At 41.7% G+C, this 24,658-nt stretch overlaps 2 pseudogenes; one reads left to right on the top strand and one right to left on the bottom strand.

Annotated features, from left to right (window-relative positions):
- LOC113427822 (vomeronasal type-2 receptor 26-like) overlaps window positions 1-4,999 on the top strand; it is a 33,973-nt pseudogene extending 28,974 nt beyond the window's left edge.
- The window catches only part of LOC148129229 (vomeronasal type-2 receptor 26-like), a 119,071-nt pseudogene extending 100,393 nt beyond the window's left edge, over window positions 1-18,678 (bottom strand).
- Between the last annotated feature and the right edge of the window lie 5,980 nt (window positions 18,679-24,658).

Here is a 24,658-nt window from a genome sequence, read left to right as displayed (position 1 = left end):
CTTCCACAGAGATAGATGCAAAAAAATAATAATGAATTAAGCATTTCTTCTTTCTCCCTATTGCTCATCACCATCTTGCCATTTTCTCCCATTGGTGGACCAATTGTTTCCTTGACTTTTTTCTGTTTTTTTACATGTTAATTGAAGATGTTTTTTTTCACAAGACATAGTTTATTTGGAGCCTTAGGTTCCCTTATTTCATTTTTCCAGACTCGGGCAGTTTGCTGATATTCTGCCTTAATTGGGTTCCCCTCTTTCCAACTTTTTATACTTGTTCTTTTTGTCTTTCAAATTTGTAATTTTTAGTTGTTTAAAGGCTTGGTGGAAACCTCTGAAAGTACTTATTCCTGTGACAATTTAGATTTTTATTTACAGAAATTATGTTAGATATATGGAAGTAAATTTTTCCCAGTGGCCTTCTGTTTCCTTTGCAATCTTCAATCCAAAAAAACCTCTCAAATCGAGTAGAGGACTTCCATTTTTGCAGCATTTTGTAGTTGAGTAGCAAAAGAAAAATTCAATAAAGTAGAGAGAAGTAAGAATTTTGCAAAATAATAAAAATAATCAATGAAATTGGGGGCAGAAGTAGGATACAGTGGCAATAATTGCCTTCTCTAAGGTATGTTTGATGTAAGCATTTTCTGTCCCATGCCTGAAAAAAAGCTGATTTAATCTACCAAGGTCATAACAGAACTTCTTAATCATGTTTTCTGGAACAGAACTCCAATAAATATGTTTTGTTGTGATATCCATTATATATAACAGACTGCCAAAAAGAAGAGTGTGTCAATCCAATCTCCAAAGCACCTGAAGGCAGAACAAGAAGCAATGGATAGAAACCAATCAAGGATAAAACCAACGTAGAACGAAGGAGAAATTTCTTGACAGTTAGAACATTTAATCAGTGGAATGACTTGCTTCAAGAAGTTGTGGCTCCTCCAACACTGGAGGTTTTACAGGAAGAGATTGGATGGCCATTTATCTGAATTGGTTTCCCGCTTGAGCAGGAGATTGGACTAGAAGACCTCCAAGGTCCCTTCCAACTCTGTTATTCTATTCTTCTGTTATATTACTTAACAATAATTATTATTCCTCATGAAATTCATATATGCAATATATCTAACAAAATCTCTATTAATAATACTTAAACATAAAATGTGAATGTAGTCCAGCAAAATAAAATTATGCCTTTGGAACATAAAAACAAATACTATTAACTCAAAAGTTTGGATGTTCATTATAAATTAGTTGAGCACCATTTGGTAAACCACAGCATGGAACTGTACATTCTATTGACAGCTATTGACACCGATTTCTCACTTGACTCTCTTATCTTTTAGCTTCGTTTATTTCTGAAAAACCTCCATTTCAACAATAGTGCTGGGGAAGAAATAGCTTTCAATGAGAATGGAAACCTGGCAGCAGCATACAATATCATCAACTTGATTACTTTCCCCAATCGATCCTTTCAGAAGGTCCAAGTTGGACGTATTGAACTTCAGAGTTCTCAAAAGGAAGGCCTCACCATAAATACAACTGCCATTGTATGGAATCACAAATTTAAGCAGGTCAGTTAAACAAATCAACTAAAACATGGGGATATTTTCTCAATTTGTGGAATATTCATGGGGATAATTTCTTTAACTCATATTACAGTGGTTCCAAGCTCATCTGATATCTTCTTAAAGATGTTAGAACACTTTTGTATCCTGGAAAAAAGAAGAAGTTCTCAGTTCTACGTCATACTTTCAGATTGTAGGGAAAGAGAGCTCTGGTCACTGGGATTCATGGCTTCTTAAGAGATTAGTGAGGTGGAAGATTCACCTTTTGAAAGTTAACACTGAAGGGAGGATTTACCTTTTTCCTTTTAAAAAATGTTAAAAATTGTAGTTACAATAATACAAACAAGTAAAAGAAAGATTTTATCTAGAGATAGATAGAAAGAAAGATAGATGGATGGATGGAGGGATGGATGATATATAGGCAGGCAGGCAGGCAGGCAGACTTTCCTGTTGTGTTTAATCTGACTTTTTAGTCAATGTTTGAATCAGGTGAGAGACAAAGAATGAAAAAGGTCATACACTTATTTTCCACTTCATGCTAATATAAACTCCGCATTTCCCTGGAGTTTTGCAGGAAATATTTCTCTTGCCAATATCATGTTTTGTTTCCCAAAGCCAATTCAAAAGTCTGGGGACAGCTGCTGGCCTTTTAGAAGTTTAGTGGGTTTTTCAAGTGACGTGCTTTGAAAAATATAGTAAATTTATTTTTTCAGAGAACTGATTAACTTTTCAGCAGACACAAGTGCTTGTGTAGTTTGAAAAACAGGCAAGATTGGACTATTGTGCTATCCCATTTTATTGTTCATCACAAAATGCTACAGAGAGACTGTGGAAATAGACCAAAGCTGGACAATAACCAAGTCCTGTGCTTGCCACACCTGTATCACTCTCCTAATTGGCAGGTGGTTTTTTGATAACTGAGTATGCTCAGAAACCTGGACAATCTGTACAGGATACCACTCTTGAGAGGCAATGTAATGCAGGGATAATTGGAAAAGGATAGCAAAAGCTAGATAGGAATATTTTTGCCATCAGTTCAGCAGTTTCAACACTATTTCCCACACATTGCAAGTTTATTTTGGATTTTCTTATTACTATTTAAATTTAAAGCAGCTGATTAAGATTATGAGAAACATACACTTTTATGATCCCCTTTAGGACATCTCAAGTTCCTTTATGTGCTGTGTAGGGGTCATGAAGGGATTTCTACTCAAATGTTCAATAGCAGTTCAAAGATTTTTGGGATGTTAACTGCTCCTCTGAGTGAATCTAGCAATCACTCCTAGGAATTCCAAATTTTGCATTATTAGAAATAACAAGCGAGAATGACTGCTGACTGATTGATTCAAACCTTGATTGTAATCCATTTTAATTCCTTACTCTTGCCATTCCCATTAGACACCACCTTCTGCCACCTATGTAGAAAGTTGCCATCCTGGACACCGGAAATTAATTAAGGAGGGGAAACAGGTTTGCTGCTATGACTGTGTTGAGTGTTCAGAGGGCAGCATTTCCAGCATGATTGGTAAGAAAAAAAAACTATATTTCTTTAAAAATACATTGTGCTCTAACCAAGCTGGGGTTCTTGAATATAGTTTTAAAGAAAAGCATAGTAGGATGACCTGGGGCATGGCACAAAGGGAACTCATTCAGATAATAAGTATTGGTCACTTTATTAGCTCCAACTTTGCCCCCAATGCCCTGATTACTTTCTGGTCTGGAGAAAAACTCTCCCACCAACCTACAACAGCCTTTGGCTGCAAATAGTCCAGTCCAAACTTTATAAAGAGAAAACTTTAAACTATAAATCCAACAAGGCTAGATAGGGTAATAAATCTGGCAGTGCAAGATAAGGAGTTCCAGAAGTGAAGTAACACGACAGTAAATCAAACCAGTTGGGAGGATGCCAGGAAGTCAGATAACAAAAGCCAACACTAGATAAACTCAACATTTGTTCCTGACAACTGCCCCCAGCCATCTGCCTCTCCTTTAAACTCCATCCCCAGGTGTGCCTTGTGAAGGGAATCAGGGCCCTTTCCTCCCCCATAAGCCATTCAACTCACATTGCTCCCTTCTCCATTCTTCCCTGCGTGCCCTAGGATGAAGAAGGGGTGGGCCTTGTTCTTCTTTTGAACTGCCTCTACCTTGTCCTACCTCTCCTCTGCTCTGCCCACCCTTCCCCAGTTTCCTCCACAGGCAACCAAGCCACTTTCCTGCTCCCTGCAAACTATTCATCTTCCACCTCTAATTCAAACTCAGATGGGGCCATGAAACATAGATTGATTGGGATCTCTCACTAGCCTTGTTCTCTTTCTTCTTTTTTAAGTAAAAACTTTTCTTTATTTAACTGTGTAATCTGTTGTTCAAGAAACATGATCTACTGAATACAAAAATATTTTTAAAATATTTTCTTAAAGCAAAATTTTTAAAAGAGGTTTTTTTCTCTCTAAAAACAGCTTCAGGAAAGCATAATTATTAAAAATTCAATTCAATTCAATATGTAGCATTTTTAGATATATTTTTTTAGATTCCAACCAATGTGAGAGGTGTCCGCAAGAACAATATCCAAATGAGAAACACCATCAATGTATTCCCAAAATTATCACTTATTTATCCTACAAAGAAGTCCTGGGAGAAGTCCTGACCAGCTTTGCTGTTTCTTTTGCTGTAATCACAATTGTGGTGATGGGGACATTCATCTTCCACCAGAACACTCCCATCGTCAAAGCCAACAATTGGGCTATCAACTGCACCCTGCTTTTCTCACTCCTGCTGTGTTTTCTTTGCTCCTTCCTCTTCCTCGGATGTCCAGGGACAGTCTGCAAGCAGTTTTTGGAGTTGTCTTCTCCATTGCGGTGGCTTGTGTATTAGCTAAGACCCTCACTGTGGTTCTGGCCTTCATGGCCAAAAAGCCATGGAACCGCATGAGGTGGTGGGTGGGAAAAAGGCTGTCCATCTCAGTCATTGTTTTGTGCTCCCTTATTCAAACAAGCATCTGTGCTGTGTGGTTGGCCATTTCTCCCCCTTTCCCAGAGTTGGACATGCATTCCCAGATGGATGAGATCTTTGTGCAATGCAACGAGGGCTCTGAAATCATGTTTTATGTTGTGCTGGGCTATATGTGGCTTCTTGCCCTTATCAGCTTTACGGTGGCCTTCTTTGCCCGGAAGTTGCCCGACACTTTCAATGAAGCCAAGCTCATCACCTTCAGCATGCTGGGATTCTGCAGTGTTTGGGTATCCTTTGTGCCCACCTACTTGAGCACTAAGGGGAAATCCATGGTGGCTGTGGAAGTCTTTTCTATCTTGGCCTCAGGTGGTGGTTTATTAGGTTGCATTTTCCTGCCCAAGTGCTACATCATCATGCTGAGGCCAGAGCTGAATACGAAAGAGCAGCTCATCCGGAAAAAGACTAGTGTGATTTCTAGGGCAGCATGAATAATATATGAATTCCTATGATCGAGCTGAAAAGAACATGACATATAATTGGCCAAAGAATTTAATTTAATTTAATTTAATAGCAATAACATTTAGGCTTGTATATTGCCCAAAGTGCTTTATAGCATTCTCTGGGTGGTTTACATTTATTTGCATACTGTGCCCAAAATCTGGTCCATCCTTCCATCCTCAGAAGGTTCAATAAACCTTGAGCCCTTTCAGGATTGAAGACCAGGCTTTGGGCACAGTTTGCAAGCTAATTTCAACTTACTATGTCACCAGGGCTCTTAATAGAATGGAATGGAATGGAAGGGAATGGAAGGGAAGGGAAGGGAAGAGAAGAGAAGAGAAGAGAAGAGAAGAGAAGAGAAGAGAAGAGAAGAGAAGAGAAGAGAAGAGAAGAGAAGAGAAGAGAAGAGAAGAGAAGAGAAAGAAGAGAAGAGAAGAGAAGAGAAGAGAAGAGAAGAGAAGAGAAGAGAAGAGAAGAGAAGAGAAGAGAAGAGAAGAGAAGAGTTGGAAGGGACCTTGGAGGTCTTCTAGTCCAACCCCCTGCCTAGGCAGGAAACCCTACACTATTTCAGACAAATGGTAATCCAACATCTTTTTTAAAACTCCCAGTGTTGGAGCATTCACAACTTCTGGAGGCAAGTTGTTCCACTGATTAATTGTTCTAGTTGTCAGGAAATTTCTCCTTAGTTCTAAGTTGCTTCTTTCATTGGTTAGTTTCTACCCATTGCTTCTTGTCCTGCCCTCAGGTGCTTTGGAGAATAGCTTGACTCCCTCTCTTTGTGGCAGCCTCTGAGATATTGGAACCCTGCTATTATGTCACCCCCAGTCCTTCTTTTCATTAGACTAGACATACTCACTTCCTGCAACCTGTTACTCGTATGCTTCAGCCTCCAGTCCCTAATCATCTTTGTTGCTCTTCTCTGCACTCTTTCTAGAGTCTTAATGTAAGAAACTTCATATATACACAATAGCAAGGAGAAAAAATGTGCCCAACTTTTTCTAGATGAAGACTCCTTTGCCTTTGCCTAATAAACTGGAAAGTACATTCAGAAATAAAGTGCATGGGTTTTCCACAACTGATCTTGTTTATTAAATAAGATTTTATCTAATTTATATTTAGACTTAAACTTAGAATATCTTTATTGTCACTTTAAATGTACACCAATTGGCATACATTAAAATGAAATTTTGTTATATACAGCTCTCAAAGAGTGATCACCTCCAATATATATTACATAACATGATAAATAAATAAATAAAATTAATAATAAATATGCATATACCCACATACCCCATATATTATATGACACAGAGAAACAACACAGTATAGTTCGAATGTATACATGTACATTCCGAGAAAAATGAATCTTGCAAGTTTACCAGATGGATGGCATAGGGAACAAAGCTGTTACAGAATTGGATAGTTCTTCTAGAAACACTTCGAAACTTCCTCCCAGAGGGGAGCAACAGACACAGATAGTAAAGTGGGTATGTGGGGTCTCTAATAATGCTTTAAGCTCTAAGCACATAGCACTTATAAGCAGTATCCTGAATGAGGGGAAGCGAGCTTTCTACAATCTTCTTGGCTGTCCTTACCACTCTCTTTATGGACTTTCTATCTGAGGCATTGCTACCTGTGCCAATCACAAATGCCTTCAGTCTAATTGTGTAATGGTCAATCCTGTGTGTAATCTAAATAAGATTCCCACCCTTTTCAACATTGTACACAATAACACAATCAATTGAGACTCAGATGAAACAGATAAATTGCCAAGATAACCATAGAAACTGCACAAAGTAACCTTACAATATATATAGCCACAAAGAGGGATAGTCAATTAGTTTTTAAAAAGCTACATACCCAGAGTGGGATGGAGCCCATTAAATGGCTCATGTGATCTATAGCTGGGGCAGGGATTGGGGGTTGGTGTGTGTGTGATAGATTAGATTATAAATTTATTTGATTATTTTTACTGATTTTATTGTTTTAAATGAGGTTTTATATTCTGTAAGCCACCTTGAGTCGCCATGTGCGAATAGGTGGCAATATAAATTCAATGAATAAAATAAATAATAATAACATAATTAGCATTACATAATGCTAAAATTTGCACCAGACAAATAGGCCAATCTTAACACTGAATCTTTTCAGGGATGCCCTTTTTCAGCCATGATGCAGATTTTGAAAAAGTTTTTTATTTAGAAAAAAACCAAAAATTTGCATTCAATAATTCTGAACTATTCAGCTAACAGGTGAGTTAGCAAATTTTTCAGGGGCAGTAGTTTTCATCCACACTGGTAACCTTCTACTTCCATTTTTGAACTACCACTCCTAATTCCTTCTCAAGCAACATCAATCATTCCTTTCCCTTGCCAATTGCTCCTTTTTATTTAGTTCAAGATGTAATTATAATAATGTAACATTTGGGAAGGAAAATACAATAAATCAAATAGTAGAGGCTAATAGTGAGAAAATTTCCACAGCTATCATGAATTTCCCTTTGTAGGTGGGAATGAAGGATATCCAAACAGTGCAAAACACCAACATGCTGAAAGTGGTGAATTTGGCTTCATTGAAACTGTCAGGCAGTTTCTTTTTTTCTTTTTAATCTATTTTGGCCTCTTCAATTAATTGACCAATTTACTTATGAGTACCTGCCATGGATGAATTTTTTGGAGATTCCATTGACTTTGCTTCCTGCCTCCCCTGTTTCTTTCTCCAGGAATGCAAAGCATGGAGTGAATGTGCCACAAGATAAACAACATTGTAAATGCCATAGCTCCAAACAAGCATGTCCATTGCAAACAGAGAGCCAGGGAGACTCTCCAGCTTCTCTTCCCCAATGCCTACCTCGAACGCAGTGGCAGCGGGAGTGGAGGAAAGCCAGAGCGGCTTTCCTCTCCTTTTCAAATGTCCCGCCGCTGCTGCATTCGGGGTAAGGCCCCGCAGGGGTGAGCCTGCGGAGCCTCGCCTCAAACGCAATGGCGGCGGGATGTTTGAAAAGGAGAGCAAAGCCGCTCTGGTTTTCCTCAGCTTTCCGACGTGCCTTCTGGATTTTCTCCATTTTCCCGACATGCCTGCCTTGAATACAGCAGCAGCAGGATGTTTGAAAAGGGGGCAAAACCACTCTGGCTTTCCTCCGCTTTCCTGACGTGCCTTCTGGCTTTCCTCCGCTTTCCCGCTGTCCCTGCCTTGAACACAGCAGCAGTGGTGAGATGTTTGAAAAGGGGAACAAAACCACCCTGGCTTTCCTCTGCTTTCCCGATGTGCTTGCCTTGAACGTAGTGGCATCAGGATGTTTGAAAAGGGGAGCAAAACCACTCTGGCTTTCCTCCACTTTCCCGACCTGCCTTCTAGTTTCCCTCCACTTTCCCGACATGCCTGTCTTGAACGCAGTGGTGGCGGGATGTTTGAAAAAGGGAGGAAAGCCAGAGTGGCTTTGCTCTCCTTTTCAAATGTCCCGCTGCAGCTGCGTTCAAGGGGAGGCCCCGCAGGCTCACCCCATTAAGCCCCTTGCACCGGAGAGTGCAGCAGTCAATGGGGTGAACCTGAGAGAGGGAAAGAGAGAGAGAAAGAAAAGAAAGAGAAAAGGGACAGAAAGAAAATGGGACAAAGAAAGGGGGGATGGAAGGAAGGAACAGAAAAAGAGATAAAGAAGGAGGGAGGGAGGAGAAATATGAGATATTTATTCTAGTCCAATCACCTGCTCCAGCAGGGTTAGAAGGGAGTGTGTGTGTTCTTGTAATTTACCAGTACATTTTGGGTTTGCCTTCTTCAGAATTGGCACCATAATACATTGGGGAAAAGTAATTTTTTAGGGTGGAGGTCTGGTCCAATGGATCCTGTTTAAGCTTCAACAAAATGTGAGAGCTTCCTGATAGTCTTGGCCATGTTTCATCCACAAAACCTTTAATTAATAGAAGCCAAAGATGTTTCAATGTGCTGGCAAAGATGCTGGCAAAGATGTTTCAATGTGGGAAAGGGCCTCTAAACTAGGCCTCATTTCGATCTGATGCATCAGGTCTCTCTGTCTCTGTCTCTCTCTCCCTCCCCTCCCTCCCTCCCCCACTCTTTCTTTGTCCCTTTTTCTTTCTTTCCCTTTTCCCTTTTCTTCTCTCTTTTCTCTCTCTCTCTTTACCTCTCTCTTTCTTTTCTCTCTCTCTCTTTCCTTCTCTCAGGCTCACCCCATTGATTTGGTGCACTGCTCCACTCAGACGTAAAACAAATGAACAAGAATCAGCAAAGCATCTCTGATTAGATTCTATTCACTACTAGATTTAATCAGAGATGCTTTGCCGATTCTAACCCAATGACCTGCTCCAGCAGGGTTAGAAGGGAGTGTGTGTGTATGTGTGTGCATGGCTGTCAAAACTCCAAAACAGGTCAAGTAGCTCTGGGGAGGTCAGTCATAAATATTAGGACACTTGCCAAGCAACTGGACATTAAGCAAGGACCACTTGTATTTGGTTTAAAAAAGCAGGTTTCTACTAACACCCCCCCCCCCGCAACTGTAACTCTTTTCAAACCAGATGTGAACACACACGTATTGTAAATATTCTGATTTTCGGAGCAGAAATGGCAGAAGCAGAAAAATCAAAGAAGAAATGTAGACAATATAGTGTTGAGTATCTGAAGTATGGATTTACACTAGCATCATCAAACCAGCAGCTGCCACAGTGCCTAATATGTGGGAAAGTATTTTCTAATGAGGCAATGGAGCCTTCCAGACTGAATGAACATTTGAAGAAGGCACATCTCGACAAGGCAGACAAGAATCTAACTTTTTTTCCATCACTTTGTGACAATTTTCAAAAGCGCCCAACACTGTCTCACATGTTTTCTAATGCTTCCCAACAAAACACTGATGATTTGCGTGCATCATACAACATTTTATTGCTGATTGCTAAGTCTGGAAAGCCACATACTATTGGTGAAGAACTCATCCTACCAACCATTAGTGAGCTCCTGAGTACTGTTTTGCATAAGTCACCACATGATATAATTAAGACAATTCCTCTCAGCAACAATTCAGTTCAAAGACTCAGATGAAGTGGCTGAGAATGTAGAAGATGTATTGTGCAGCATACTACGCCCAACAGACTTTGCATTACAGCTGGATGAATCAACTTTGCCAGGCAATGAATCTTTGCTTCTTGCTTATGTGCGCTTTATTAAAGATGAAAGTTTGACTCGAGTTGTTATTTGCGAGGCAACTAAATACAGATACTAAAGGGGAGTCAATATTTCATGTTGTTGAACAGTTCTTCAAAGACAAGAAAATTCCACTAACCAACATACTTGCTTGTGCAACTGATGGAACACTGTCAATGACTGGTGGCTACTGTGGGTGTGTTGCTTACTTGAAAAAAACAGTGCCAAATGTCTTTACCATTCACTGTGTGATTCATCGCCAACATCTGGTTGCAAAAAACCTCAGTGATCGCTTGAACAAGTCTTTACACACTCATTACTGCAGTGAACAATATTAAAGTACATGCTCTCAATGATCAACTATTCCGAGAGCTCTGTATTGAGAATGATGAAGATTTTGATCATTTGCTGCTTCATACAGAAGTTCATTGGCTATCAAAAGGCAACTGTTTGAGACACTTTTACAATCTTTTTGACACTTGTGGAGTTTTTTGAAGGCAAGAATGCTTTGCTTAGTGATGAACTCAAAGAGATCAGGCATGACATTGCTTATTTATCAGAACTGTTTACAAAGTTCAATGAAGTGAATTTGCAGTTGCAAGGAAATGAAGTCTATCTTATTAAGGCCGAATCTGTTATCTCTACATTTATTTCAAAGTTAGCTCTATTTAAGCGCAATATAGGCCGTCATGAGCTATACCAATTTCCAAGCTTGTCTGAGCTAGAAAAGAAAGGTGGGATACAAGATGATGATCTGCATGTTTTTTGTGACCATTTGGACATGCTGCATAAAGATATGTCTGAGCGGTATCAGGATCTTTTGATGGAAATTCCAGATTGGGTGATAAATCCATTTTTAGATACTGAGGAAGATGAGGTAGTGGAGGAACAACTAATAAAACTGAAAAATGACATTGAGCTGAAGCCAAAGTTTAAGAAATCGTACCAAGAGTTTTGGTTACAGAAGGAAATTTCTGATCGCTATCCTGCACTATGGACAGTAGTTAAGAAGCTCCTTGTTGCATTTCCAACATCATATTTGGTGGAACGTTGTTTCAGTGTGGTCATCCAACTTCTCTCCAACCAAAGAAATCGACTCCAGATTACTGAACGTGGTGATTTAAGACTCCTGCTAAGTGACTTAAAACCAGACATGAGGAAACTGGTATCACTTCATCAAGCCCATCCATCGCATGAGTAACTGTTTCACTGTTCAGTAAATTCTTAAATTTTACTGAGTTTACCAAGTTACTAGTTACTAAGGTTCTTGATAAATGACTATCAGACTTTGAAAACCTGGTATCACTGGAATCATGTTCAACAATTTTGTTGAATTAACATTAACTTAAAAGATTTTTAAATTGGATTTTGAATAAATGTGCAATTAATTGTTACAATTTTGAATGTTACTATCTTCTTTGGTGGGTCATGCAACCGCTATTCTGAATAATGCTGTTTATAGGGGGTGGGGGTGGGGAGCACTGAGGATGAGTTTGTAGCACCAAGGGGGAGGTGGACTGAAAAGAAAAGAAAGAAACAAAGAGAAAGGGAGGGAGGAGAAAGTGAATGAGATATCTAGTCCAACCAGCTGGGTTAGAAGGGAGTGTGTGTGTATATGTGTGTGCATGGCTGTCAAAATTCCAAAAACAGGTCAAGTAGCTCTGGGGAGGCCAGTCATAAATTAGAACACTTGCTAAGCAACCTGCCATTAAGTGAGGACCACTTGTATTTGGTTTGCCAGTCAGCAAACCATGCCCACCCAGTCATGTGACCAGCAAGCCATGCCCACCCAGTCACGTGACCAGCAAGCCAGGCCTACCCAGTCATGTGACAAGCAGGCCATGCCCTCAAATTATGCCATGCCCACCAAAATTTAAATCCCGCCCCTGAGTGGGGGGCACTGAGGATGAGTTTGTACCACCAAGGGGGCAGTGGACTGAAAAAGTTTGGGAACCACTGGTTTAGAGCAATGAAATCTATTCCCATCTTATGAATAGGCTTGTTATCACTAATATTTATTGAAGATAAAGCTACTTGCAATCCCTCCAGAGACTGAGTATCTCTGTCATGCCCCGGTTGGAATCTGATTTTGAGAGGGAGGCCGAGCAGCTGACAGGGAGTGGGAGTGTGGCTCTGTTGGCTGTGGAGGAAACTAGGGAAGGGCAAAGTCTGGCTGGGAAGAGCAGGGAAGAAGTTGAGCAAGGGAGAGGGAATTCAGAGGAAGACCCAAGCCCAGCCCCTCTTCATCCTATGGCACACAGGAACAGAAAAGGGAGCAATGCAAGTTGCATGGCTTACAGGAGAGGAAAGGGCCCTGATTCCCTTCATTAGCTGCAGCTGGGAACACAGTGTTTAAAAAGGGAAGTTGCACATAGCAAACTGTTGGGAGAAAATCGTGAATTTTCTTGTTGGTCTTGTCATGGCTTATCTGTCTTCCTGGCATCTTCCCAACTGTGTGAGTTTTGCTGTGCTTTCAAGTCTGAAATTCCTTATCCTGCCCTGTCAAGTTAATTACTGCAGCTTGGTTTGTTTAGATTTTTAGTTACAATTTTTGTGTACCTTGTTTTGGACTGAATTTTCTCCAGTTAAAGGCTGTTCCTGGGAGAGCTTTTCTCCAGCTGAAAGTACCCTGGACAATGGGGACAAAGTTGGAGATAATAAAGGGACTCTTCTTGCTTATTTGATTGTGTTGCCTTTGTGCCACGCCCTGGGTCATCACAATTTCCATGTACAATGTACACATTGATTTCATCCTGGGTGACAACAGAATAAATTGCTATGATTTATCTCACAAATCTATCACTCTTGATAAATATAGAGACATTAATGGTATCAATTGTATCCAAGCTATGCAAATATTATGTTGCAAGTGGTTGGATCTCAGAGTTCAAAGAAAATGTTTTGCTATTTTTATAAGTAGACTAATCCAGTTCCATCCAAAATATCTCAGAAGTTGAACAATCTCCATATATTGAAGAGCTTCATTGGAGATCATGCGTTAAAAAGAAGGAAAAGTAATTTTGTCTCCCAAAATGGGGTCAGAGGAGTCATAATTAGCCTGGGCTAATTCTTTGACGTCAAAGAATTTTACATTTTATGTCAAAAACATTTAATTTTGTATAAACTTTTTAAAATGTCTATTAATATTCCCTAAAAAATTATTGAATATTCTAGAATTTTTAGTATGTTCTTTCATAGATGGATGGACTTGGCAACATATTCTATGGTGCATCTGTGGAAGACCCGAAATAGCATGTTAGAGAAATTTCCCTTTTAACTATTATGTAATATCCAGAGTCATTTTTTGTGAGATGGGCAGATATGCAAATAGGATTAATAAATAAACATGTGGTTCCTAAGAGTCAACACTGATTTGAAGGCACCCAATCAAACAAGCAAATGAATTGATCATTCAGAATAACAGAGTTATAAAGAAGTTATGGAAGAAATTTGACTTCCCAAGTTTAGGTTTTTATCCTTCCAACATACAAAGTGTAGCTTCTTAGTATTTCTTTTCTTGACAGGGAATAATCATAGTTGAAAACACTTTTCATGCTTTTAATGAACTAAGAGTCAATGAACTTGATGACACATAGTAAGAGCAGAGGTAGTATTCAGCAGGTTCTGACCAGTTCTGGAGAACCGGTAGCGGAAATTTTGAGTAGTTCGGAGAACTGGCAAATACCACCTCTGACTGAAGATTTTACAGTATCCTTTTCCTGCCATGCCCACCAAGCCATGCCAACAGAACCAATAGTAAAAAAAATTGAATCCCAGCACAGAATGAGACCATCAATCAATCAGTGTATTGAGTTTGGAATTTCTAAAGAGTATATGAAAGAAATTTGATTTCTCAAGTTTACATTTCAATCCTGCAGCTATCTACATGTTTCTTTCCTGAGTTAGAAATCACATAGATGTAAAATGATAGTTTAAACAATAGAAGAATTTACCTTTACCCCGAGACTTGACAGTTACTCTTCTTTTCCTTCTATTTACCTATTTCCAAGGACTTACCTGTAGAATCTTGTAAGTACTTAAGATGTTGGCCATGTGAATAGAATTTTCTGATGTGAGTCCCCCAATAGTGGTCATGACTTCCTCTTCAGTGACACAGTAATAATTGAGTGGATCCCCTTGTCTGAGAAAGAGAAGATCCAAAGTGGTCCAAGTGGTTCTCCATGAATTGTAAGCATTGTCATAAATCTGGGACCCTAATGTGTTGTTGGGTAACAGATCGGGATTCTTGTTGACTACTTTAATGGTGAACACAAAAGCAAGGACATGCTGGTAGTTTTTAGGGATTAGACTGTCAAGTGAATTTTGAGTTAGATTTTAAGGGCTGGTAATTACGTGACTTGTAGCTTAGATCCTTGCTTGCCCATAGAGCTCAATTAAATGTTTTTCCCTATATGATGAAAAACTCTTTTTGATATAAATAGTCCAGATATTTCCCTAAAGCAAAGTTAATTTCTTCCTTCTCTTCTATCATTAATGCAAATATTATAAATGTGTCTATACATTTTGGTTTTAGTTTCTTTTTAAAAATTAATACTGTTTTCTTTTGTACTTTATTATATACCTCAATTGTGTCTCAGATGCCGTAAAGAAACTAAGCTCTTAAATCAGAGATGATGGAGGAGACAGGCAGACAAATAGAGAGAACCACATCTTCCAGGCAAGGTATATAAGGATGTAGAAAATTTTAGATGAACAAAATTGCTTCTCTTTTCACTCATTCAAAATACATTATTAGATATAATACAAAGGTTTCTTCTTTCTGTTCTCTTGCTTATATGCATATTGTATATATGTGTACATATTTTAATTTCCTTTTTTAAATTCTTAGTTTTCATTTGTTCTTTATTATATACTTCAGTTGTGTAATTCATACAATTCTCAGATGTTGTAAGCAAATACTATTAAAGATAATGGAGGAGACAGACAGCAAACAGAGTGGATTTAATCTTCCAGGTAAGGATTACAAGTGTGAACTTTGGATTTACTGTATACTTTGAATATATAAAATTGTTTCTCTCTTCACTCATCCAGAATACATTATTAAATATGATACAGCAATAGACATACATTGTAAGATTCCTAGTCAGAATTCTTGAAATGAATTAGGGATATAAGAATTCCTAATCACTCTTGTTCAACGTATCCAGGGTACTCCACCTTACAATGAATCAGTATCTTGGAATTAATATTATTTAATCTTATTATTCATTCCTTATTGTCTACCAGGGGATCTAATTTGTACAGAAAGAACCATTCGGGCTCTTAGCAAATCCATCTTCACACCAGTTCCGTGGGCTATATATATGTTTTCAATCCAAAGTTAATAACTGAAACCTGCCCACAACTCAGTTTGTGCTATAAATGTGCTTGGCATATAAAACGTTAAAAAATAGAGAAGATTGGAAAATAGAACAAGAGATCTATCAATATTTAGAAAGAGTCATTTGTATGGTAAAAGTAAGAATGATCATCAGACCCAAACAGAATCTTCTAAACATGAAAAACCACTTAAGATTTTTAAGGAAAGAATTTTATGGAGTCACAGACATCTTAGATAAAAATGAAGAATTACTTACTAAGCTTGTGCTGGTGAAGAAATTGGATGTTTCCTAAATTTCTGTTTCCTATAATTACCAAGTGTCATGGATACAAATTCTCCTATTATAATTTCATCTGAAGAATTTGAGAGATGTATGGAAGCTTTTCTCTGATAAGGATCCTTCAGGTTCAAACATTTTCTGGAGCTTTACAATTGAGCTTTACAAGCAGGAAAATGAGAAGAAGAGCTAGGAGCTCTTGAGATAAGCCCCATCCCAATCTTACCACCATGATAAACAAGCACCCACCATCTTGAACAAACATTCAGGAAATAAAGGCAAATAATAGTGCTGTTGTCAAATGCAGATCACAAAGAGAGGTGTAAAAGAAAGACCTTTTATGCACCAAGCAGAGCTTGTTAGAGCTGAAGTGGCTTTGCAGCCACTGATATTCTACCCTCAAAAATTTCTTCCATTAATCACTATCATTATGGCAGTTGCAAGGCATCAGATCCCTATTGTCATAGAAGATGATATCAGCATAAACTTTGTAAACAATGTTACCCAGAGTAACATTGTTTGAGTTAGGTGGCATTTATTTATTTATTCGTTCGTTCATTTGTTCGTTCGTTCGTTCATTCATTCATTCATTTATACTATATCTTTATAACTTCAGCAACCCAGTGATGGAGTTAGGCTGAGAGAGAGCAACTTGCCCAAAATCACTCAGCTGGCTAAGTCTGGACTAGAACTTGTCATTTTGTTTAAAGCCAGCAAAGACTCCAAACTTCAGCTTCTTCATTAACCATTGCATATGGTTTTTTGACTCCAATAGAAATAAAACTAAATCATCAGCAAAACCTCTCAAATTGTGTCTTTCATTTTTTTTTATTTTCATACCCATTATGTTTTCATCTTGTCTAATGTCTCCATTCAAAACCACCAAAACTAAAACAAAAAGCAAAGGAGATGAGGACCATTTTATTTGGTATCATTTTGGATCTCACAAAGTTTCGTTAAATTAATTAAATTGAGCTTGCTGGGATGTATAGATTCACAATCCCTTGAATAAATTTCTCCTCAAAGTCCATGTCTTCTAGAATTTTAAACATAAAGACCCAATTTAAATCGCCAACAATTTTCTCTTCATCTACAAATTTTAATATTGCTTATTTATCATTATGGTACTGTATTCAATAGCTTCAAAGACAATTCTCACATTTTACTCTCTTGTAAGCCCAAATCCATATTGATTTTCATGACTAATGATCTGTATTAAATCATTCAGCCAATATTGTAGTAAAAAGTTTATAGTCATTATTTAATTATGAAATCATCTTATAATATACTATCAGAACTGGCTATTTTACCTAAATCTTTTTTTCAGATCACAGTCCAGACTGAATCCATAATTCAGTCTCTCCTGGATCCAGGAAAGTCCTAGTAGACAAAGCAGTTTGAAATCCAAGCCTAGAGAGCACTCACCAGGGCATGTCCAATTGGCCATGTTCCTATTAGAAATCAGTGAAAGAACTTTTAAATGTAAATTTAAGTCCTAAAAAATATTTTGAAATAAACAGTAAGAGGATGGATAGAATGTTAATTTGGAAAGTGAAACATACTAAAAAGATCCAGGTAGAATTTAAATTATATTTCTGAATTAATTATAAGAAAATTTTTTGTTTTGCTTTCTTACAAACAAAAATATAGGATGAGTCTTTGAAAGTTATATGCTAGAGGGAACCAGAAAACACTAATGTTTGCAATTAAAGGATAAGAATATTTAAATTTGGCTTAAGAATACAAGATGAAAGAAAATATTTAAACATTCAAGATATTGAAGGATGTTTAATTAAAAGGTTAATTTTATGTCTGCCTGCCTCTTTAGATTCTTTTCCATGATATCTTTCACTTCCCTCCACATGTGGCTTTGTATTCATTGCAGACAATAAATATGTCTTCACTTCTCTGGTCCAATATAACTCTTTAAAATTATTTTATACACCCAATGTTATTAGTTCCTCAGTGGGAAAGGATATCAATATTAATGGATTATTCTTGCAATGAACCAGTGTGATCTCAAACTTCTTCCAGTCCTTATGATCTTAACATTACCTCCTTATTCCTTTCACTCTCTTTCCTAGAGCTGTCTATTAGTCTTCATTCAAAATAAAAAGACAATGAATCTTTTACTTACATACCACCAGAATAATAAACTTAAGTTTCCTGTCAGGAATCTTTCCTTATTTTGAATAAATCTTTTCCTAGCTCTGTATTATTCCAGAATTAAGAAGAACACCAGCTCTGGTATCTGCCAATGTTTATTCTAGCCATAAACCTTAGACAATCATAATTTGATGAGGCGATAAAACCAATTGATACAATTCATTTATTCTCCTGAGAGCCGTTCGGATCATCCAGAGAGTGGGAGGTGCTTCAGTCTGCGTCATTGAAGGCTGAGCTTAATTACTAAGGAACGCTCTGCCCTCCATCACGTGGCTCCCTTGCGTTCCCCAGTTTACGCTCAGCCTTCGTGAGATTAGGCTGTGTAGTTCACCACTCCTTGGCCGATTCAAGTGCTCTTTACTCTCAGGTTTGACTATCTTTGCCTTAAAAAACTATTCTGGTTCTCCTTAGCCTCTAGCGCATTGGGATAGTGACACAAGGAGAGCGCATTTTTTTCGCCCCCAGGGGGGTTGAAGAACGGGCGGCTTTCGCGCTTCGGCGCCAATCCCCCCCCAATTCGGTCGTTTTCCTGCCGCTTTTCATGCCGCACTTGTAGCGGTTATATTATATCGCGCCTAGACAGCGCAGCTGGTATTCCCCCCACTGTTAACGCCGATCGCCCTAGGAAGGGGCGAAAATTTACCTGGCTGCCTCTCTCGGTCTTTCTGTGTGCCAGAGAGGCCGCTACATTGCTCTGAGCAGCCCGTGATTAAGGGAGTGTGGGCGGCCGCCATTTTGGCGCCGCCATGTGTCGGGCGCCATTTTTGAGGCCTCATAGAGCTGCAAAGGGACTGGCCCTAGTTATAGGCCTTTCAGCCTGTAAGAGCTACTGGATATTCTGTGAGATTGGCAATCTTGTTGGCTTTCCGCAGCACGCTGAGGGCAGGAATCAGCAGCCTATCCCTCCCAGTTGTTGCCTGGGAGCTCCAGCTGCCAGAGGCCTCATCCCAGCCTCAGGCGTTTTCATTCGGAAAATTGGTGATATTTAACAGTACTCTCTGGGGTCACTCCCTCCTGGGAGCTTCATACCAGACCTTAGATTACATATTGGCAAGCAATAATAATATTAATACTAATACTAATACTACTACTACTACTACTACTAATACTAATAATAATACTAATAATACTAATAATAATAATAATAATAATAATAATAATAATAATAATAATAATAATAATAATATCAATTAACAGTTTAATAACTGGATATATGCAGGCATATATATATATATATATATATATATATATATATATATATATATATATATATATATATATATATATGTTTTCTTAAGTTTTCATGGTACTTACATGTATGGTGTTCGGCTTGGTTCGGGTATTTTCCCACGTCATTGTAGTTCTTTTAAAGTTGTAGCAACGTTTCAGCAGAATCTCATCTGCCATCATCAGGCTTCTGTATTGTGTCCGTCTATGGGTCAGACTTTTACAGTGGCTTCAGATTTAAATTTGGGGCAGCCTATTGCTGTGCCAGAATGGTTTTTTCTTCATATATGTGTATATGTATATGTATATATATATATACATATATATGTGTGTGTGTGTGTGTGTGTGTGTGTGTGTGTGTGTGTACTTATATTTATATATTTTTACATCTTATCGATATTGACTCTTCACATTATCAACACTAATTGGATTATATATCCTGGTTGTACATAAATATATTAATAATTATATCAACAACTATATTATAGATTTTATACATCTAAATTCCAAAAGGGGGTGTGGGCCAGCTGAAAGGACACCCGGCCTTTGTTGTAGGTCGAACCCTTGGCGAGCCAACCGCCCTTAAAATTGTATTACAGTCCTTTCCTCTACAATGGCAGATGACAATTCCACCAAAGGCCCTTCTTTGAAGGCCAAATCTAAATCCTACCACCTGCGCAAACAGGCTAAGGAAGCCCCTAAGGAGACTTCCAAGGCTTCTCAGAGAGACGCCCTAAGACGTCATAGGGCTCTGGAGAAAGAATTTGACAGGCGATCTATAGAGGCACAACCGGTACTTCCAGCCCTCCCACCCTCCGCTCCTTCTACCTCCAGACACCCCCCCCTCCTCCAGATTGTTCTTCCCTCTCCAGGCGCAGCCCATCCCAGAACACCAGGTCCCGGTCCATCGACCAGACGGACGCCCGAAGCTACATTTACGCCCACGGCCGCTGGTCTGCGCCAGGAGGAGGCCGCCACAGCCGAGATCCCTGCGCACGTGCAGGCATGGATGGAACGGGCCATTCGCCAGGGATAGCAGAGGGCCTTCAACAGATGTCCAGGTCTGGTCCCCCCTCATTGGCGTCCGAACACGACTCGCCATCAGTCAGGTCCTCGCCTAGATCGGACCCCACTCATGGTCAGGTACCTTTACAGGGGGGCAGTCCTCTCCCAGAAAGGGATCTGGAGGAGGCCATGGAGGACCTAGATCGGTTCGGGGAGGAGGAGGAATTGGAATGGCGGTCTATGCACCAAGGGGAGCCCCTATCGGAGGTAGACCCTATGGAGGGGGACATGTCCAAAGACGAGGGCCTCACCCCGGACCAACCCACCTTTGTGGGTCTGTTCAAGCCACACATGTTTAAATCGCTGCTATTTAAGGCCAGGAATATTTCTGGCCTGTCTGTGCAGTCCTCCTCAGCCCTCCCCTCCCCGGCAGAGGGGCAAGAGGACACCATTTTTAGACAGCCCATGGTGGAGGCAGAGGTAATCCCGGCCCCACCCATATTTCACGACCTAGTCTCAAACCAGTTGGACTCTACAAGGGCCCCTCCCGCCCCATCCAGCCTGGACAAGAGGTTCTTTAACCTCGAGTCGAGCTTCTGCAACTTGCTTAACACTCCCGAGGTAGATGAGCCCATCGTTGGTTTGGCATCTTCGTCCTCCCCCAGTGACCCCCTAGAGGCCCTGAAACCCGAGGACAAGAGGTCCGAGCTTGCTTTACATAGGGCTCATTAAGCGGACACCTGGGCCATTAGATCGGCCACGGCCGCTTCCTTCTTCACCAGATCTTCGATCCGGTGGCTCCATCAACTGAATCAGCATGTTCCCCCCTCCAATACAAGGGCTCACCAAGACATCGCAAAATTGATGGCCGCAGCAGAATTCTCAGCCGACGCCACCTACCACGCGGTTAAGTTTTCCACCCGAGCAATAACATCTCACGTTACAGCTCGCCGCCTGCTCTGGCTCAAGCACTGGCAGGCGGACGTGAAAAACAAGGTTAAGCTGGCTACTGCCCCCATAAAAGGGGACAAACTATTTGGCACTGCTCTGGACCCACTGCTATCTGAAACCTGAAGCAAGAAAAAATTTCTCCCTCCTCTCTTTCGGAGGTCAGAGTCAAGAGCCCCTCAGCCATTTCAGAGAGGTTCCTACCGACCCTTCTACCAGTCTCCTTTCCCGTCCAGGTACCCGAGGCCCCCTCCTTCTGGCCATTCCAGCCCCAGGATCGAGCCGATCCGGACGACAGGAACAGGAGGGCAGCAGCTACAGGCGTCCCTTCAGGGGTTCAGGAGGAAGCCCTTCCGGCGCACCAGATAGATCCGTCCCTCCTTCCCATCGGCGGACGCCTCAAGCACTTCGCCGACCGATGGGACTCCTCCACTTCTGATGCCTGGGTCCGTGATACCATTAGACTTGGTCTCACGCTTGAATTCCAGCGCGCCCCCTGACTTCTTTATGGCATCCCCCCTCGAGGGATCCCACCAACGCAACTTAATGGATTCAGCAATCCATCATCTCCTCAACATACAGGCCATTCAACCCGTCCCACCATCCCAGCGGGGCGGGGTTCTACTCCCACTTCTTCGTGGTCCCTAAATCCTTCGGTGGATGGAGGGCCATCCTAGACCTGAAACGCCTTAACCGTTATCTGGTCTATCGCAGGTTCAAGATGCACACCCTACAGTCCATCCTACTGAGCATCAGGCAGGGGGACTGGCTATCCTCCATAGACCTTTCAGAGGCGTATCTTCACATCCCAATCCGGCCCTCCCATTTCAAATTCCTCAGGTTCTGCTACAACCACTGCCACTTCCAATATGTGGCCCTTCCCTTTGGGCTGGCCTCTGCCCCGAGAACCTTCACTAAGGTCCTCGCAGCCCTGGCGGCCCATCTCAGGAACCTCCCGGTCCATCTCCATTGTTACCTGGATGACATCCTCATCCTGTCTCACTCCAGACCCCAAGCAGAGAGGGATATCAGAGCTACTCTCTCTGCCCTCCAAGACCATGGCTTCCTAGTTAACTGGCAAAAGAGCCAACTGTTACCATCTACACGGATCACCCACTTGGGGTCCGTCATTGACTCAGTTCAGGGTAAAGTTTTCCTTTCCTCCGAGAGATTCCTTAGCATCCAGGAAGCCATCAAACATATCAGATGATTAAGGAAGGTAACAATTTTAGAATTGTCCAAATTACTGGGTAAAATGGTCTCATGTATCTCCATTGTTCCATGGGCCCGTTTACATACTAGATCCCTACAGTGGTTCCTGCTCCCGTTCCAGCGGACCGGCAGAAGCAATTCAAAGGCCACGGTCAAGGTGCCTTCAAGGGTCCTCACGTCTCTCCTCTGGTGGACCAGTCCCGCCATCAACAAGGGCCATTACTTCAAGGAGCCCCAACGCCTCACCCTCACCACAGACGCCAGCCTGTCCGGATGGGGCGCTCACATCCACTCGCTCTCAACACAGGGCAGATGGTCACAGGTAGAACGGGAATGCAGTATAAACTGGTTGGAACTCTGCGCTATCCACCTGGCCCTGCGCAACTTCCTCCCTCACATACGCGGGTGGCATGTCCTCATACTCACGGACAACGTCACCGCCAAGGCTCACGTCAACCGACAAGGGGACACTCAGTCTATACGTTTGATGAGAGAGGCCGAGCGCCTCTGCCGTTGGGCGGAGCGCAATCTCCTCTCCCTCAAAGCCGAACACATCTCAGGGGACTCAAACACCCAAGCAGATTGGCTAAGCAGGACCACGGTGGACCAGTCCGAGTGGTGCATCCACCCGTCACTATTCAGGGAGGCGACCAGGATGTTCAGTTTCCCGTTAGTAGACCTCTTCGCCTCCCGCTCAACACGCAACTCCCCAGGTTTTTCTCGAGATACCCTCCCACGGGGCCGAGAATCACAACGCTCCATTGCCCCTGGCCCACAGGGCTCCTATATGCATTCCTCCATTAGCCCTGGTCCCCAGAGTCATCCAGAAGCTCATCTCCGAGAGAGCAGAGCTGATTCTAGTGGCGCCCTACTGGCCCAGACGCCCATGGTTTGCGGACCTCTGCAACTTATCGGTGGCCCCTCCCTGGAAAATCCCCTCGAACAGGATATCCCTTTCCCAGGGGCCCCTCCAACACCCGGACCCTCAGTGGCTCTAGTTAGCCGTTTGGAGGTTGAGTGGGAACGTTTAAGAAAGGAGCAGTTTTCTGACCAGGTTATTGATACCATTTTAGCCGCCAGGCGGCCTTCAACAACCTGAATATACAATGCCACTTGGAATGGTTTCTGCAAGTGGTGCCATAGTCTCCAGGTCAACCCGCTTTCACCTTCCATCGCTCAAGTTTAGGAGTTTCTCCAAGAGGGCCTGAGGAAAGATCTTTCTCCAAACACCCTGAGGCGTCAGGTCGCAGCCCTCTCAACAGTCATTGCCTGTGATAATCTGGGTTCCCTCTCCTCCACCTCGCATTCGGGCATTCCTCAGAGGAGCCACTAACTTGTGTCCCCCAACCATACACCGATATACTACCTGGGACCTCAATAAGGTCCTGGTGTCCCTTACTAAACACCCCTTTGAGCCCCTCAGGGAATCCTCACTCCAGTTCCTAACATTCAAAGTCGTGTTCCTGGTGGCTATTACTTCGGCCCACTGAATATCAGAGTTAGCAGCCTTGTCGGTAAGGAAGGACCTTTGCATTTTCCATGCCGATCAGGTGGTCCTCCGACCGACCCTACCTTCCTGCCCAAGGTCAACTCAGCCTTCCACAGGGCACAGGAACTCACACTCCCGAACTTCTGCCCCAATCCTCGTGGGAAAGGGAGAAGCTTTGGCACACCCTGGACATAAGACGGGCCCTCCGCATTTACATCAAGCGTACCCAACCCTTCAGGAGGTCAGAATCCCTATTCCTTTCCTTTCAGCCCAAATCATTAGGCCACAAAGTGTCCCCGTCCAACCATCGGCCGCTGGATTAGGGCTACTATTTCAAGGCTTATTTGTCCCAGGCTCTCCCGGTACCCAGGGGGATCACAGCACACTCCACCAGAAGTGCAGCCACCTCGGCAGCTTGGGCCACCCAGGCTCCAATTGCTGATATTTGTCGGGCGGCCACTTGGGCATCCCCATCTCCTTTCATTAGACATTATAAGATCGACACATTTGCCTCGGCGGAGGCTTCGTTTGGTAGACGAGTCCTCCAGCGAGTCTTCAGGGAACCGCAGGGATTGCAGGACCAGACGGAGTCCCTCCCGTAGGACAGCCAAGCTTTGGTATGTCCCACTCTGTGGATGATCCGAACGGCTCTCAGGAGAATGGGCGTTGGTCCTTATCTGACACGCCATTTCTCTGGAGCCGTGAGGATCATCCAGCCCCACCCTTATAATTTTACTGTCTGGTGGGGTCTTGTTTCGGCCAATGAACTCTTTAGCATAGGAAGATGAGAGCACGACCTTCTCTTCACTCTCGTCTTCGTGTAAACTGGGGAA

This window comes from Notechis scutatus, chromosome Z (assembly GCF_049901735.1).
Source record: "Notechis scutatus isolate UNSWTSFEM ecotype Mainland chromosome Z, rNotScu1.2, whole genome shotgun sequence".
In the NCBI taxonomy this organism is placed as follows: Eukaryota; Metazoa; Chordata; class Lepidosauria; order Squamata; family Elapidae; genus Notechis; species Notechis scutatus.
The sequence above is the reverse complement of the archived record's forward strand: the minus strand, read 5'-3'. Positions and strand labels throughout refer to the sequence as shown.